At 37.5% G+C, this 18,009-nt stretch overlaps 1 non-coding gene across 1 annotated transcript; it reads right to left on the bottom strand.

The window, feature by feature from the left end:
• Positions 1-17,694: 17,694 nt before the first annotated feature.
• On the bottom strand, positions 17,695-17,767 carry TRNAF-GAA (transfer RNA phenylalanine (anticodon GAA)). The gene has a single exon. It is a non-coding gene; the product is annotated as a tRNA-Phe (tRNA).
• Positions 17,768-18,009: the final 242 nt, after the last annotated feature.

Here is an 18,009-nt window from a genome sequence, read left to right as displayed (position 1 = left end):
CCTTTCAAGGTAAAAGTGGTACAAAAGCTAGCTTTTATTGCTGAGTTTTCATCCCTATAGAATTATTCTCTTTAGTTCTTTTTATCCCACCAACAGCTCTCCACTTCTGTTAACAGGGTTTTTCTGTATTTTATCTGTTTCATGTAAAAATATTTATTTATTTATTTATTTATATTCATATGCTAGGCAGAAATGCTGATCTGCTGCTAACTTCTCTGTCCCAATCAGAAGTGCAAGTCCCCACCATAGAAATTTTACATGTATATATAACTTTAAAATGTATAAAGTTTATTACTATCTTTAATCTTCTCCAGAAAAAAAAAAAAGGATTATTTTCTAGCATTTCAGTTTTGTCTTGAATTTTTATCTCTTCAAATAAGATATTATTTTTATTGCTTTACACTGTCAGTATTTGTGTAGATTTATCCATATTTATAATGTTTCTAACACATTTTTTTGCAACTCAGGCTTTCCTTTTGGGATTTCTTTTAGTTTTTTTAGGTGTATATCCTTAGGATGGCAAACATTAACTCTCTTGAGCATCAACTGAAATAATAACCCTGACTGTAAGAATCAGCACAAAGCTGGTTTCCATGAGGTGGAAGTCAAATATGCCCCAGGTCTTCAACTTCTCCACCATTTCTGACACCAGCTGCCCCATCCCCCATGGTACTCTTTTTCTACTGGGTTTGATAAATCATTTCAACAATCACAGAAAACTCATGGGAACATCATAACTGCAGCAACAACTTTTATAACAGAGATAGATACAACCAAAGATATAAAGAGAAATGAAATATGCATAAGGTAAGGTTTGAGAGGGGGCTCAGCATAGAGCCCCCACCTCTCAAGGGTACCTGCATATGTCTCAAAGGCTATCCACTTACCCTTCCTGAAAATTGATGTTCATTCTCACCCATCAAGAATCTTTCAAACAGGAAAACCAATGACTTAACTTGGTGGACTTGGCTATTGGCTGCTCCTTTTACCTGGCTACAGCTCTCCTAGCCAGCTCCAGGACAGCTCTTGGATGGCCCCTGCTCAAAGGGCAACACTCTGCTCTAAGAGTGTTACAGCTCTTAGCCAAGGTTCAGGCTTTACACTTTGGTGCTACCATCTGGGTTTGCTCATTGTTTCCATCTCTTCTGGTATCATCACAGCTGATGCATCCGTTGCCACTGCAGATTTACCCGGTCTGGGAGGGCAATAGGGCAGGGCCCGGGTCCAAAAACCATGCTCCTCTCCTGGCTTTCTTGGTTCTCATAGATCAGGAGGGCCCATCTGAGCCTCCATGCGCTAGGATTTTTATCAGTCACCAGGCAGGTCTCCCAGCCAGTCCAGGTAAATGACAGCTACTGACCAAGCCCTCCCTGACCCAATTCTTGTGAAGGTCAACTGCTGAGTGAGAGGAAGGCAGCCAATCCATGTAAAGGTCAGTTACTGGGCAGGGTCATTAGCCAATCCAAATAAAGGTCAGACCTGGTGGGGCTTGGGAGCCAGGATGAAAAGGCCAAATTGCTTTTTTAGTAAAGTGATTCCCCACTGTGCACAGACCTACCCAGGTAAGTATTCTGCTGTGTAAACTGCAGGAGTTTCCAGGTGATACTCTGTTTCCATTTTGAAATCTGAATGAAAAATTACAACTGGAAAAAATCTTAATGAATGCATGTTCCCAAAGATTGTCTTAGACCAAAGAAAAAATCATATTCAAAATTATATACCGTATTAATTGTTTATGTCCTTGGAGAGTTTCAGTGTTTTTTTGTTTTTGTTCTTTTTTTGCAACTCTAAGACTTCAGGAAGTTAAAAGTCCAGCCTTTTCTCATCCTTTTGTGACACCAAAGCTAATGATGCTGCTTTTTAAAGTGCTGCCTAATCTATGTTAATAGAGTACAGATTATTATGGAGGCTATAATAACCACAGAGAAATTGATAATGACTTGCATCAGTGTCTGGCTAGTTAATTGTAAAGCTTTTACTATAAAAAGAAATTATTTAACAATTGCATTTAACTAGTTATGAAGAATTTTATTAGAAATAGAATTTAATGATTCCTGTGGTAGCTAGTGAAGGCAATAAAACATCATTGTTTTCACTGTAAAACTGTAATATTCAGATGCTGATAATCTGTAACTAGTTAAAAATTTGGAACTCATAATATTACATTTTTTCTGTATGTTTTATATATTTAAATGATTTTCCTGATAAATAGGAATATAGTAAAGGAAAGTTAATGACTAGTAAACCAAAACCCACTGTCGAAGGGTTGATTCCAACTCACAGTGGTCCTTTGGATGAAGTAGAATGGCCCCATAGGGTTTCCAAGGCTGTAAATCTTTATGGAAGCAGACTCCCACATCTTTCTCCCGTGGAGCAGCTGGTAGGTTCATACTGCCAACCTGTTGGTAAGCAGCTGAGCACTTGAACCACAGCACCACCAGGGTTACTTATGACTAGTGGGAATATGTTTTGATTCTGTCAGCTCAAACATTCAGAATCATCTTCAGTATAGGACAAATGTGGTATTTAATAACTATGTATAAAGCTCGGTGGCGCAGTGGTTAAGATTTCAGCTGCTAACCAAAAGGCTGGCAGTTCAAATCTACCAGCCACTCCTTAGAAACACTATGGGGCAGTTCTACTCTGTCCTATAGGGTCACTAGGAGTCAGAACCTACTCAACAGCAATGGGTTTGGTTTTAGGTTTACATATAAAGCTTAAAATTTGGATGCCTACAAGATTAGCAATTCATTGGGACAACTTCTCCCTGATGTGTAACTTTTGATATTTCCTCTCAGGGAAATATGTTTTAATGTTAAAAAGAAAGGAAAGAAAAAACTGATTGAAGAGATAAGGAACATGTATTGGCTGGCTATTGTTTTCTAAGCAGGACACAAAGGATTTTATATATTTTATCTGATTTAATGCCTTAAATTCTATGAAATAGATGTTGCTGTTTGCATTTTGCGCATGTGACAAGCACAAAAAGGAAAGGCTAGTAATTTGCCACAAATCTCACTTTAGTAAGGGCTAAAATTTTAAAAGAGATTATTCCAAACTTTTCCACCCCAGTAGGCATCAAAACATAAAAGTGGCAGAGAAAATAGAAAGTAGGAAGTTTGAAAGGACAGGAAGAAATGGGTTGCCTAAAAAACAGCTTCATTACCCTCATAAATTATAATGCAGTCCTCAGAGATCCACTGACCATTTTTTTTTTACTTTTTCACATTATTTACTTATTTATTCACATCTTTTACTTCTGTATTATGTATGGCCATTTTACTGCTTAGAAGCATCCATTAGGAATGAATTAAATCAAGAGGGAGGAGAGGATGGAGGGAGGGAGAGAGAGGGAGAAAAAGCACTCATGTGCAAGCCAGCTACAGAGAGGGACAGAGAGAGAGAGAGAATGCACATTTTGGGTGTAGATGATGGAGTCCATAATACTACAATATTTGCCATTACCCCAATTAACACAGAGTTAACTTCAGTCCTTCAGATCATTTGGAATTCTGTAACAAGTTAAAGTTTAATAGTATGACACAGAGTAACAAGTTGAAGTTCAACAATATAATAGGGGTCAAACAATATACAGAGCCTTTTAAGCCAGGGTAAGGATTATTGACTTTAAGCGTAGAGGAAAATGCAGGAGGGATAGCCAGTTTACATTCCACTTCTGTGAAGACTTTTCTGCATGCACAAGGGAAAAAAAAGAGAGAGGGAGAGAAAAGAACAAATAGGAAATAAGAGAAGCGAGAAGAGAGGAGAGGATGGCAGGAGAATTTCTCTACAGTCTCAAGGCACATCTATACCACTAATGTGACATGGACAAAATGTTTAAACTTCTCCCTTCACTCTGCTTTATAAGGAGGTTTCTACATGTGTCTGCTTGTTCCTGTCACTTTGTGGAATTATTTGTGATAATGGCTGGAGAGAATTTGTCCTAGGGAGAAATTAAATTTGCCTACAAAATAAAAGATAGAGAAGATAGTATTAGCAAATTGGAATTAGTGCTTTGAGAAAAAAAGGACATGTTATAGATGGAAATTACATTAGGAGGTGAGGACTTCTGTAATTTTTAGGACTTTGAAGAGATTTTGAAAGGTAAGCAGATTTTTAGAATATTTGCTTCTGTGATATGTGATGTAATTTGCCACTTAATTGAGAAGTTGCAGTGAAGATATAAATTGCTTTTCAATACTTTGTAGACTTAAAATTGATGGCTCTTTTTGAATGTGAGTTGGTACTGAGTTTGGCCACAAGACATCTCATTCACTATATCAGCAGTAAATATGTTACGTTAGAATTCATTCTATGTATGAATTAATAGTGAACTCTCTGAGAATAGATGTCAGATTCTGTATTGCCTGTTTTCTCAGTTCTCCTTCTCCCACACTATATTGTTATTGTTGTCTGCCATTGGGTCAATTCTAAGTCATAATGACCCTATACGACAGAGTAGAACTCCCCATAGGGTTTCCTAGGCTGTAACTTTTCTGCAATGCAGCTTGAATTTCTCCCTTCAATCTGAAGAAGAATTCAGTCAGGATTGGAGGAAGACTCATTAACTACCTGTGATATGCAGATGTCACAACCTTGCTTACTAAAAGTAACAGAGACTTGAAGCACTTACTGATGAAGATCAAAGACTACAACAGCCTTAAGTGAGGATTACAACTCAACATAAAGAAAACAAAAATCCTCACAACTGGACCAATAAGCAACATCATGATAAATGGAGAAAAGATTGAAGTTGTCAAGGATTTCATTTTACTTGGATCCACAATCAACACCCACCGAAGCAAGCAATAATCAAGAAATCAAATGACATTGGGCAAATCTGCAAAAGACCTATTTAAAGTGTTAAAAAGCAAAGATGTCACTTTGAGGTCTAAGCTGCACATGACCCAAGCCATGGTTTTATCAATTGCCTCATATGCATGTGAAATCTGAACAGTGCATAAGAAAGACCAAAGAAGAATTGACGCCTTTGAATTGTATTGGCAAAGAATATTGAATATATCATGGACTGCCAAAAGAACGAACCAGTCTGTCTTGGAAGAAGTACAGCCAGAAAGCTCCTTAGAAGCAAGAATGGTGAGACTTCATCTCACCTACTTTGAGCATCTTATCATGAGGAACCAGTCCTTGGAGAAGGACACCATGCTTGGTACAGGGTCCTCAAAAAAGATGAAGACCCTCAGCAAAATGGATTGACACAGTGGCTGCAACAATTGGCTTGAGCATAACGATGATTGTGAGGATGGCACAGGACCAGGCAGTATTTCATTCCATTGTGCATAGTGTCACTATAAGTCAGAACTGATTGATGACACCTGATAACATTTACTGGGAAAGTTGGAAATAAAGAGGAAAGGTCATAATTTGGAAAATATGGCCTTTATGATAGAAATGACACTGGAGATTACATGATAGAGTTTTGCAAGACCAAGGACTTACTCATTGGAAATACCTTTTTCAACAACAAAAATGGCATCTAAACATATGGACCTTGTGGAATGGGATACACAGGAATCAAATCGACTACGTTTTTGGAGAGAGATGATGGAGAAGCCCAATATCAACAGTCAGAACAAGGCCGGGGGCTAACTGAGGGGCAGTCAACTGCTCACATACAAGTTCAAGTTGAAGCTGAAGAAAATTAAAACAAGTTCACGAAAGTCAAAGTACAACATTGATTATATCCCACCTGAATTTTGAGACCATCTCAAGAATAGATTTCATGCATTGAACACTATTAATGGAAAACCAGGTGAGCTGTGAGAGGACATTAAGGACATCATACATGAAGAAAACAAAAGGTCATTAAAAAGACAGGAAAGAAAGAAAAGACCAAAATGGATGCCAGAAGAGAATCTGAAACTTGCTCTTGACTATAGAGTAGCTAAGGCATATGGAGGAAATAATGATGTAAAAGAGCTTGAAGGGGAAACAGGCTTTGTGAAGCCAAACATGAGCACCCTCATGTGGTCTGCTAGTTCACTACAATTTGTGAAGTCGTCTTTATGTAAATCCCTGGCATATAGCCACTCTTATTGACCACCACGATAAAACCTCTGCCATCCTACTGTCGGGGGCAGAGATCTGCTTTGGCCCGGTGGCTGCCCAGGACTCATCTTGTGTGTAAGTCTCGCTAATAAACTCCTTTGCTGCCTCTCTGGAGTTGCCCACCTCTTTCTTCAATCTCTTGGCACCCTCAGTTTTTTGGAGGCAAATTTTGTATTACTGGTCCATGCCTGGACAATGGGCAACACCATATGACACCTGGGCAACCCTACTTCTATATCTGACACAAGAGGGCGAACCAGCCCAATTATAAGAGCCAGCTTTGAGGGGTGGACTGAAGGGAAAACAGGCTTTGCAAGGCCAAACATGAGCACCCTCATATGTTCCGCCAGTTCACTACAGTTTGCTAAGTCATCCTTATGTAAGTCCCTGGCATGTAGCCACTATTGTTGACCACCACTATAAAACCTCTGCCCTCCCACTGGGGGGGTGCAGAGAACTGCTTTTGTCCTGCAGCCACCCAAGACCCACCTTTTGTGTAAGTCTCCCTAATAAACTCCTTTGCTGCCACCCTGGAGTTGCTCACCTCTTTCTTCCACCTCTCTGCACTCTCCATTTTTGGAGGCAAGTTTCACATTACTGATCCATGCCTAGACAGAGCTGAACAGATTTCAAAGGGCAGCTTGAGAAGACAAAATGAACTGTTATGATGAAATACAAAAAGACCTGAAGTTAGAAAACCCAAAGGGAAGAACATGCTCAGCATTTCTTAAGCTTTCAGAGCAAAGAAAAAATTAAGCCTCAAGTCACAACATTGAAGGATTCTGTGAGCAAGATATTGAACAATGCATGATGCATCAAGGAAAGATGGAAGGAATACATAGTCACTGTACCAAAAGGAATTAGTCAACATTCAACCATTTCAGAAGGTAGCAAATGATGAAGAACTGATGGTGTCTTAGTTATCTAGGGCTGCTATAACAGAAATACCACAAGCGGATGGCTTTAACAAACTGAAATTTATTCTCTCACAGTCTAGAAGGCTACAAGTCCAAATTCAGGGCACCAGCTCCTGAGGAAGGCTTTTTCTCTCTATCGGTTCTGGAAGATCCTTGTCATCACTCTTCCCCTGGTCTAGGATCTTCTAAGTGCAGAGACCCCAGATATACAAAGGACACGCTCAGTTTACAGTGCTTCTTTCTTAGTAGTATGAGACCCTTCTCTGCTCATTTCTCTCTCCTTTTATCTCTTATAGGATAAAAGGTGATGCAGGCCAAACCCCAAGGAAACTCCCCTTACATCAGACCAGGGCTGTGACTTGAGCAGGGGTGTTTCATCCCACCCTAATCCTCTTTAACATAACCTAATCTTGTCTCATTAACTACAGGCAAAGATTAGGATTTACAACACCTAGGAAAATTACATCAGATCACAAAATGAAGGACATTGGGTTAGGAAAATTACATCAGATCACAAAATGAAGGGCAACCACACAATACAGGGAATCATGGCCTAGCCAAGTTGACACACATTTTTGAGGGACACAATTTAGTCCATAACAGATGGTATTGAAGGAAGAAACTCAAGCTGCACTGAAGACACTGGTGAAAAACAAGACTCCAGGAATTGAAGGAATACCAATTGAGATGTTTCAACAAATAGATGCAATGCTGAAAGTGCTCCCTTGTCTATGCCAAGAAATTTTAAAGACAGTTACCTGGCCAACTGACTGGAATAGATCCATGTTTGTGCCCATTCCAAAGAAAGGTGGTCCAACAGAATGCAGAAATTATTGAACAATATCATGAATATCACAAACATGTAAAATTTTGCTAAACATAATTGAAAAATGCTTTCAGCGGTACATCGACAGGGAACTGTCAGAAATTCAAGCCAGATTCAGAAGTGGAGATGGAACTAGAGATATTATTGTTTATGTCAGATGGATCTTGGCTGAAGGCTGAGAATACCAGAAAGATGTTTATGTGTGTTTTATTGACTATGCAAAGGAATTTGACTGTGTGGATAATAATAGGAATTTCAGAACACTCAGTTGTGCTCATGAGGAGCCTGTATATAGAAAAAGTGGCAGTTTTTTGAACAGAACAAGAGGATACTGTATGGTTTAAAGCTAGGGAAGGTGCACATTAGGGTTGTATCCTTTCTCTATACTTATTCAATCTGTATCCTGAGCAAATAATCTGAGATTCTGTACTACATGAAGAACACAACCCTAGAGGAAGACTGATTAACAGCCTGTGATATACAGATGACACAACCTTGCTTGTTGGAAGTGAGGAGAACTTGAAGTACTTACTAATGAAGATCAAAAAGTAAAGCCTTCACTATGGATTACACCTCAACCTAAAGAAAATAAAAATCCTCACAACTGGACCAGTAAGCAACATCAATATAAAAAGAGAAGAGATTGAAGATGTCAAAGATTTCCTTGTGCTTGGATCCACCATCAATGCCTCTGGAAGCAGCAGTCAAGTAATCAAATGATGTATTGCATTAGGCAAATCTGCTGCAAAAGACCTCTTTAAAGTATTTTTAAAAAGGAAAGATGTCACTTCAAGGACTAAGGTGTGCCTGACCCAAGCCATGGTATTTTCATTTGCCTCATATGTTTGCAAAAGCTAGGCAATGAATAAGGAAGAACTAAGAATTGATGTCTTTGAATTGTGATGTTGGTGAAGAATATTAAATATACCATGGAGTGCCATAAGAACAAACAAATCTGTGTTGGGAGAAGTACAGCCAGAATGCTCCTGAGAAGTGAGGATGGCAAGACTTCACCTCACGTATTTTGGGCATGTTATCAGGAGGAACAAGTACCTGGAGAAGGGACTGTAGAGTCAATTCCAACTCGTATCGACCCTATAGCACAGAGTAGAACTGCCCCATAGGGTTTCCAAGGAGTGCCTAGTGGATTCAAACTGCAGCCCTTTTGACTAGCAGCTGTAACTCTTAACCACTATCATGGATTGAATTGTGTCCCTCAAAAATATCTGTCAACTTAGCTGAGCCATAAGTCCCAGTATTGTGTGATTGTTCACCATTTTATGTGATTTCCCTTTGTGTTGTAAATCCTATCACCATGATGAAAGGAGAGGGATTAGTGGCAGTTATATAGATGAGATATACAAGATTAGATAGTGTCTTAAGCCAATCTCTTCGAGATATAAAGAGAGGACCGAGCATAGAGACATGGGGACCTATACCACCAAGAAAGCAGTGCTGGGAGCAGAGTAAGTCCTTTGGACCTGAGGTTCCCGCACTGAGATGCTCCCAGACCCAGGGAAGACTATTGCATCACAAGAACCTTCCTTCAGAGCTGACAGAGAGAAAGCCTTCCCTTGGAGCCAGTGCCCTGAATTCAGACTTCTAACCTACTGGACTGTGACAGAATAAACTTCTCTTTGTTAAAGCCATCCATTTGTGGTATTTCTGTTACAGCAGCACCAAATGACTAAGACAACCACTATGCCACTAGGGTTTCCATAAAGGGTCAGCAAAAAATGAACAGACCCTTATCTAGATGGATTGACACAGTGGCTGCAACAATGGGCTCAAACATAGCAATGATTGTGAGGATGGCACAGGACCAGGCAGTGTTTTGTTCTGTTGTATGTAGGGTTGCTATGAGTTGGAACTGACTCTATGGCACCTAACAATAGCAACAATCTCTATGGAGCAAATTGCCAGGTCTTTTCTCCAGAGGTTGATTAGGTGGAATAGTCAACATTTTGGTTAGCAGCTAAGTATTTAACCATTGCACCACCCGGGGACTACTAGGCAACCTTTTCTTTTACTCTAATTCCCGGAACACTTAATTGTGCTCATGAGGAACCTTTACCTAGATCAAGAGGCAGTTGTTTAGACAGAACAAGGGGATACTGATTGGTTTAAAGTCAGGAAAGGTGTGCGTCAGAGTTGTATTCTTTCACCATATCTATTCAGTCTTTATGCTGAGCAAATAATCCGCGAAGCTCGACTATATGAAGAAGAACGGGGCATAAGGATTGGAGGAAGACTCATTAACAACCTGCGTTATGCAGATGACACAACCTTGCTTGCTGAAAGTGAAGAGGACTTGAAGCACTTACTAATGAAGATCAAAGACCACAGCCTTCAGTATGGATGACACCTCAACATAAGGAAAACAAAAATCCTCGCAACTGGACCAATGAGCAACATCACGATAAATGGAGAAAAGATTGAAGTTATCAAGGATTTCATTTTACTTGGATCCACACTCAACAGCCATGGAAGCAGCAGTCAAGAAATCAAGAGACACATTGCATTGGGTAAATCAGCTGCAAAGGGCCTCTTTAAAGTGTTGAAGAGCAAAGATGTCACCTTGAAGACAAAGGTACACCTGACCCAAGCCATGGTATTTTCGATCACATCATATGCATGTGAAAGCTGGACAGTGAATAAGGAAGACTGAAGAAAAATTGACGCCTTTGAATTGTGGTGTTGGTGAAGAATATTGAATATACCATAAACTCCCAAAAGAATGAACATATCTGTCTTGGAGGAAGCACAACCAGAATGCTCCTTAGAAGCAAGGATGGTGAGACTGCGTCTTACATACTTTGGGCATGTTGTCAGGAGGGATCAGTCCCTGGAGAAGGACATCATGATTGGCAGAGTACAGGGTCAGTGGAAAAGAGGAAGACCCTCAACGAGGTGGATTGGCACAGCGGCTGCAGCAATGAGCTCAAGCATAACAACGATTATAAGGATGGCTCAGGACCAGCAGTGTTTTGTTCTGTTGTGCATAGCGTCGCTATGAGTCGGAACCGACTCGACAGCACCTAACAACAACAACAACAATCCCTATATACTATTAAAATATATTCTATCCTACTCTAGTATGGTAATTTTTAACCTGTAATTTAAAAAAAAAAAAGAAAGAAACCTTATTATCTTGTGATAAATCCTTCTAATGCCATTTTTCTTTAATTTTGATTATTCAGAGATATATATGGGGTAGTGCAGATAAATGGAAATAATAGTTACATGCCTGTCCATAATTTGTCACTCATAATATTTCTTTATACTTTTTATTTTGAACTCTTTATGATTTTTATAATATAGGATACATCGTGTTTACACAAGAGTAACAAGCATATCTTAACACATCGTGAAATGGTGTTATTGCATACGCCTCAACCCCCTTATTCATTTCCTAAATTTACATTTACACTATACTATTAATTGCTGCTAATGCCACCCAGAAACAACTTCTGTAAAATTTCTGAGGCCAACTACTTGCCTGGACAACACGAATAATCTGTTGTTATTAGACCAGGGCTAGTGCTGCCATATATAAAATAAAAATAGAGCAGATCTGATTAAATCTTTGTTACACATCCCCATTACAACAAAACACCAGGTATACTTTTAATATGTGTATGCCCCATGCAATATTTAGTAAATATTTATGTTAAAAATACTCATTTTTGATGTAAAATTCAAAGTTAATTGGGTGCCCTGTATAAATGTATGTTAAGATTCAAGCATGTGGTAATGCATTATACAGCAATAAAAAACTAATATACCTTCAATACCAAGACCTGTGTATTTTTTTCTCTTTGTCACCTTTAAGTCTCCCATTGTGCCCCCTTAAATATGGGACTGCAAGACAAAGCATGGCAGTGCTAGATTATTGCACAATCAACCATATGGTTTTATCTTTCCCATAATTTGTCAGGTCCTAATGCTTGCTCTTTCATGCTTTCTCTCCATAATTTATTAGTTAAAAATTTAATATAAATCTATCAGATGATTGAAAATATTTGCAAAGTGATTGTAAATTCTACACTAACATTAGTTTAAGATGGTAGAAAACCCTTAAAGATAAGGTCGTTAAATCTTCTTACAGTACATTTTTCTGGAGAGACTGATATAAGGGTATAGTTAATACAATTTGCCAAAAAAATCACAATATTTTATTTCAGTCATGTATATTGATTATAAAATTACAAAAAAAACCTGTTGCCGGTGAGTCAATTCTGACTCACAGTGACCCCATTTGTTACAGAGTAGAACTGCTCCATAGAGTTTTCTTGGCTGTAATCTCTAAAGAAGGAGGTTGCCAATCCTTTCCTCCATGGTACTGCTGAGTGAGTTCGAATTGCCAACCTTTAGGTTAGTATTTGTGCCACCTAGGCATGTTCTGGAAACCCTTATGGTGTAGTGGTTAAGAGCTACGGCTGCTAACCAGAAGGTTGGCAGTTCAAATCCAACAGGCACTCCTAGGAAACTCTGTGGGACAGCTCTACTCTGTCCTATAGGATCACTATGAGTCAGAATTGACTTGACGGCAGTAGGTTTTTAGGAACCTTCTATTGATTATACTCTTTTATAAATCAATGTATAAAATTAAATGTTCACCAAATAAACACATACCTAAGAATCTAAGTGTAGGCTACTTTTACATAATTGACAGAAAACATTGAATGAGAAGTAATATAAATTAAGGTTAAAACAGAGTTAATCAAGGTAATTTAGGATAATTTATGCTACAACCTCATTTATCTCCATATAAACTTTTTATTTTATTTTATTTTATTTTTGCTTACATAAACAGGTTGCATTGTGAGCATTTTTTAAAATTATTTTTATTCAATTATGGTAAGGCAAAGCAAATATATCACCTTGAAGATTAAAGTGCGCCTGACCCAAGCCATGCTGTTTTAAATCTCCTCATAGGCATGCGAAAGCTGTACAATGAGTAAGGAAAACTGAAGAAAAATTGATGCCTTTGAATTATGGTGTTGGTGAAGAACATTGAATATACCATGGAGTGCCAGAAGAATGAGCAAATCTGTCCGGGAAGAAGTACAGCCAGAATGCTCCTTAGAAGTGAGGAGGGCAAGACCTAATCTCACATATTTTGGACATCTTATCAGGAGGGATCAGTCCCTGGAGAAGGACATCATGCTTGATAAAGTAGAGAGTCAGCAGAAAAGAGAAAGACCCTTAACTAAATGGATCTACACAGTGGCTGCAACAATGGGCTCAAACATAACAATGATTGTGAGGATGGAGTAGGACTGGTCAGTGTTTCATTCTGTTGTATATAGGTTCACTCTGAGTCAGAACTGACTTGATAGCACCTAACAATAAGGCATTTGTAAAGAGAAAGGAAGGTGTTTTTTTTTTTTTTTTTTTTTTTACTGCGTGAGAGAACTACAAATGAGCATGTAATCTCTTCTTTATCTAGAATTTGCAGTTGCTTACGTAACCCATTATATCTTCCTCCTGATGAGCTAATGACCTTTACGTCAAGGTATTCTGTTAGGCCCTAGTATGTGAAACTATAAAGTAGAAAACGTACATGTAACAGCTACCACAAAAGTACTTTCTGCAATTTGTATAAAAGATTTTAATTAAAACTCAATGAATGTATAGGTTAAATAAGTTCTGGGCATCTCTTCTATTCTTTAATTCCAAAGTCTCGATTCTTAAAGAAATATATATTCCATTAATAATGAAAACACTCTCATTTCAAGACTGCAGTTAAATTATTGGTTGGTATAGTTTATTTTGTAGTAACCATATCAGTTGTTCATCTGTTTTATGGTTGTATCCTGTGGGAAATTTTATAAAAGTATTCGACTTGATCTAAAAATTTTATAACTTTAATATATAAGCTTGAGGCCCTACTTTCAGTTTGAAAGAGTGAAAGAACACTGTTCGGTGTGTAGGAAGGGAAAAGAGGTTCACTCAAATACCTGGAGGATTACTGTTTCTAAGCTGAGAGAGTTACAAATGTGTCCATAGCTTGTCAGCTTTTCTTGTCATAGTGGTGAGTACTTTCTCTAATATTTTCCTAACCTCCACTCAAAGCTTATGTATCACAGAGGGATGATTATTGTAGAAGCAGCTAACACATTCTGTATGCTTTCTGGTAACCCAGTAGTAACAGGAAGGAATCTAAAATGGTTCTCTCTGCCTCATATATGAACGTAGCCAAAGTGAAACTATCTTTTTAAGGACCTTCCTGGAAGGCATTAGTATCTCTGTATATATATGGTATCAACGATATGTTTCACCACTGTGGCAGTTATCCTATTACAGGATGGGGAAGAAAGTTTTTTATTCCTGTAAAAAACATGCTTTTAAGCAGCTGATTCTGTTGTACCAACAGAGAGCCAAGACTATAACTACCAAAATTCCTTATTCTTGTAACCATTTTATGCCATTCAAAACATAACCTCATTAATTTTATCTTTAAGACACAGAACTCTCTTGAGGTATAGTAAAAAAAAAAAAAAAAAATCATGACTTGTCCAAAACTTTCCTCTTTTCCTCCCTCCCTTCCTTCTTTCTTTCTTTTCATCTTCCCTTTCTTTTTTATTCCTTCCATTCTCCCTTCTGTACTTACCCCCATCTGTGTTATTGTACTTGTTATATTTCAAGTTCCCACTATATTTTGGCTTTATTCCACCTGTCATAGTTTCCTAATGTTGCTGTTAAAAAAAAAAAAAAATACCACAAATGATTGGCTTTAAAGAATAGGAATTTATTTTCTCACAGTTTTGGAGGCTAAAAGTCCAATTTCAGGGCATCAGCTCCAGAGAAAGGTCTTTCTTTGTCTCTTTCAGTTTCTAGTAGCTGCTGGCAGTCCTTGGCATTCCTGGGGTAGTAGGCTTATCTGCCCCCATCTTCACATGACATCTTCCTTCTGTGTGTGTCTCTCCCTGTCTGTTTTCCTTTTTTATAAGACACTACTCAGAAAAGACTATGTTCAGGACCCATTCAATTCTGGTATGGCCTTATTAATATAACAAAAGAAAACTCTTATTTCCAAACAGGGTCATGTTTACAAGTTCTGTGATTAGGGCTTCAACATAAGTTTTTGGGAAAATAATTCAATCCATAACCCCTTTACATGTTAGAGTCTAAATTGATGTTTATAGGTGCAAGAGTCATTACAAAGATCTACTTCTTTGAAGAGGATAAGAAAAAATCGTTCTTTAAACTTGCATCGAATATATTGTCAATATTTAACATTTATTAGATACTTATCATGTGCCAGCTACTTTTTAAATGCTTTTCTTAACTAGTACTTCTAAGAACTAGCATTGCTCACATTTTACAGATGAGAAAGCTTGGGCACAGAAAGTTTGAGTAATCAGCCCAAAGTCGCAAAATACAAGTAGAGGTAGTCAAGTCCAGAGTCTGAGGTTATAACTATTACTTCATATATTAAATCTACTATTCTTATTTTTACTATAATAATACACGTACTCCAGGTGAAAAGAACAAAAGCACTCTAGATCTTCACTTCCATTTCCACAGGTAACTACTATGAGCTTTCTTGTCTGTTTTTCCAGAAAATTTCCAGGCATATATATGCATACACGGAAAACTTGGTGGCAGTGGTTAAGTGCTATGGCTGCTAACCAAAAGCCCAGCAGTTCGAATCTACCAGGTACTCTTTGGAAACCCTATGGGGCAGTTCTACTCTGTCCTAAAGGTTACTATGAGTCAGAATCGACTTGAGGGCAATGGGTTTTGTTTTTGTTTTTTTGGTATATGCATACTCCCACATGCACCTACATAAACATGTAAAATTTTATGAAAAGATCGTGTGTTGGACATATCTAGATCCTCTTTTAGACATTTAGGAGCATCCTACACACACTTTTATGCCTCCCTTTTTGAACCCAATATGTTTTTGAGATCTCTCTGTATGAGCACAAACTGATCTATGTCATTTTTTTTTAAAGGCTTCATAGTATTCCTTTATCTCTTAATGGACATGTACATTGTTTAAAAAGTTTTCCTATTACTTTGTATGTATACCTTTGTGTACATTTGCAAATGTATTGCAGGGTAATTACTGAAAGTTGAGTTACTGGATGAAAAAGTATTTGTATAAACATTACACCTGTTAGTACATTTAGTCCTGTTTCTGTACTCACTGGCCAAGAAAGTATTCTTAATATTCTTCATATAAAACACCTAAAAATGCTGAAAATATATCAAAAACTTTTAAACATATAGCTGCAAAAGTCATGTGTGAATTTACTTTGACGCAAAGGGCGCTTCCAAATACACTACTAAACAAGCTATACTACAGATCAGGGAACAGAAAGACTGTCAGCACAAATTCAATGACTTGAGTCAATTTAAAACTGACAGCACAGAGCAAGGAGAAAGAGATGGGGTGAGTTAGCTCATTTAGGATTTGATGCAATTGAATTGAAAGGACAACACTTCCTGAATCTTACCCAGAACCATCTTAGGATATGGGATATTCTTATGTCTTCTCTTTTTTCCCCACTGATGGTGTGGTTGAAAGAACCAAAGCTGAGGTTTGAATGTTTCTTGGGCAAGGGGCTTATGCAGCCAGAATGAGTAGCACCAATTTTGGTTAAATTAAGACCACATGAGTATTCAGTGTTTCATGTATATTTAGTGTGTCATGAATATGTAATACCCCAGGTACCTCATGTAGATTTACTGCCTCATGAATATTAGGTAGGTTTCTCTCTGCCCTTCTTCCCTTTCTATGTCCACATGTATATGGTCTGTTTATTTTATCTTTCTAACATGTATCACAATTTAATAACATACTTCTGCTTAACATGTGAGTTGTCTTATTATTTTTCTTTCTTCCCAAGCTTGAATTAAAAAAAAAAAAAAATTCACGGTAAGAAAAATTCTCTAGGAGACTAAATGCAAAGATGTTAAAAATCAAAATACAGTGAGTACCCGAGTACTCTCATAAATTAGAAGGCCTTCGTAGAAAGTAATTTGGCAGTATGTATCAACAGACTTAGCATACTGTAGGACATAAAAACTTCTGTTCTAGAATACTATACAATTTATATAATGATTCTATAAAAAAGTATAACACATATTCCAGCATCCGTATAACAAAATTGGTAAGACGTGTAGCTACAGAACATTGATTAAATAAATGTTACACACATAAAATAAAATATGACAAATTTAAAATAATTTTATGAAAGAAAAATGTGCCAACCTGATGGTTAAACATAGTGTCAAATTGTAATTTTAATTTTTAAATTACATATTAAATACACTTTTATAATTTACTTTGTGGAAGAAAGATTTTTAAACTGTATAAAATTGAAAAAGAAATGTTTATGTGAAACGCACACATATTTAAACAATATTTATTAATTAGATGAATCCATTAAATATTCTAACCCCATTAAATAAAATCAACAATTACTAAAATTAACCCTGAAATACTAAATACTTGATGGCAAAAAGATATAAAGATTATATGATTGAGCTCTGTGTGTGTGTCTTGAAGGAGTAACATGAGAGAGTTATAATTTCACCACTTTCTCTCCAACCTCATTCCAGATTTAAAACTGCCAGGTTGTAAATTTAAACCAAAACCAAACCCATTGCTGTCAAGTAGATTCTGACTTACAGTGACCCTATAGGACAGAGTAGAACTGCCCCATAGAGTTTGCAAGGAGCGCCTGGTGGATTTGAGTGGCTTAACCTCAGCACTTAACCACTACCACACCACAAGTAGATTCTGACTTACAGTGACCCTATAGGACAGAGTAGAACTGCCCCATAGAGTTTGCAAGGAGCGCCTGGTGGATTTGAGCGGCTTAACCTCAGCACTTAACCACTACACCACCAGGATTTCCAAACAATTGCCGAAACCCGGGATCGAACCAGGTACCTTTAGGTCTTCAGTCTAATGCTCTCCCAACTGAGCTATTTTGGCTACTGTTGTAAATTTAAGCTTTTTAAAGTGATCTCATGAAATAATGAAAGAGTACGCTATGGGGAGGAAGAGTTCTTAAGAAAAGTCAGCTTGGATTAGGCTTTGAATATATGTGAATTTTATATTTTTAAAAATTAAAAACACAATGACTAAAACACTGCTGATAATTCAGAATCAAGGCACAGGTTACAAAATGGTAGATCTTATATTAAAAAAAAAAAAATTCTTCCACTCAAAAACAA

Source organism: Loxodonta africana, chromosome 4, assembly GCF_030014295.1.
Source record: "Loxodonta africana isolate mLoxAfr1 chromosome 4, mLoxAfr1.hap2, whole genome shotgun sequence".
Lineage (NCBI taxonomy): Eukaryota > Metazoa > Chordata > Mammalia > Proboscidea > Elephantidae > Loxodonta > Loxodonta africana.
The sequence above is the reverse complement of the archived record's forward strand: the minus strand, read 5'-3'. Positions and strand labels throughout refer to the sequence as shown.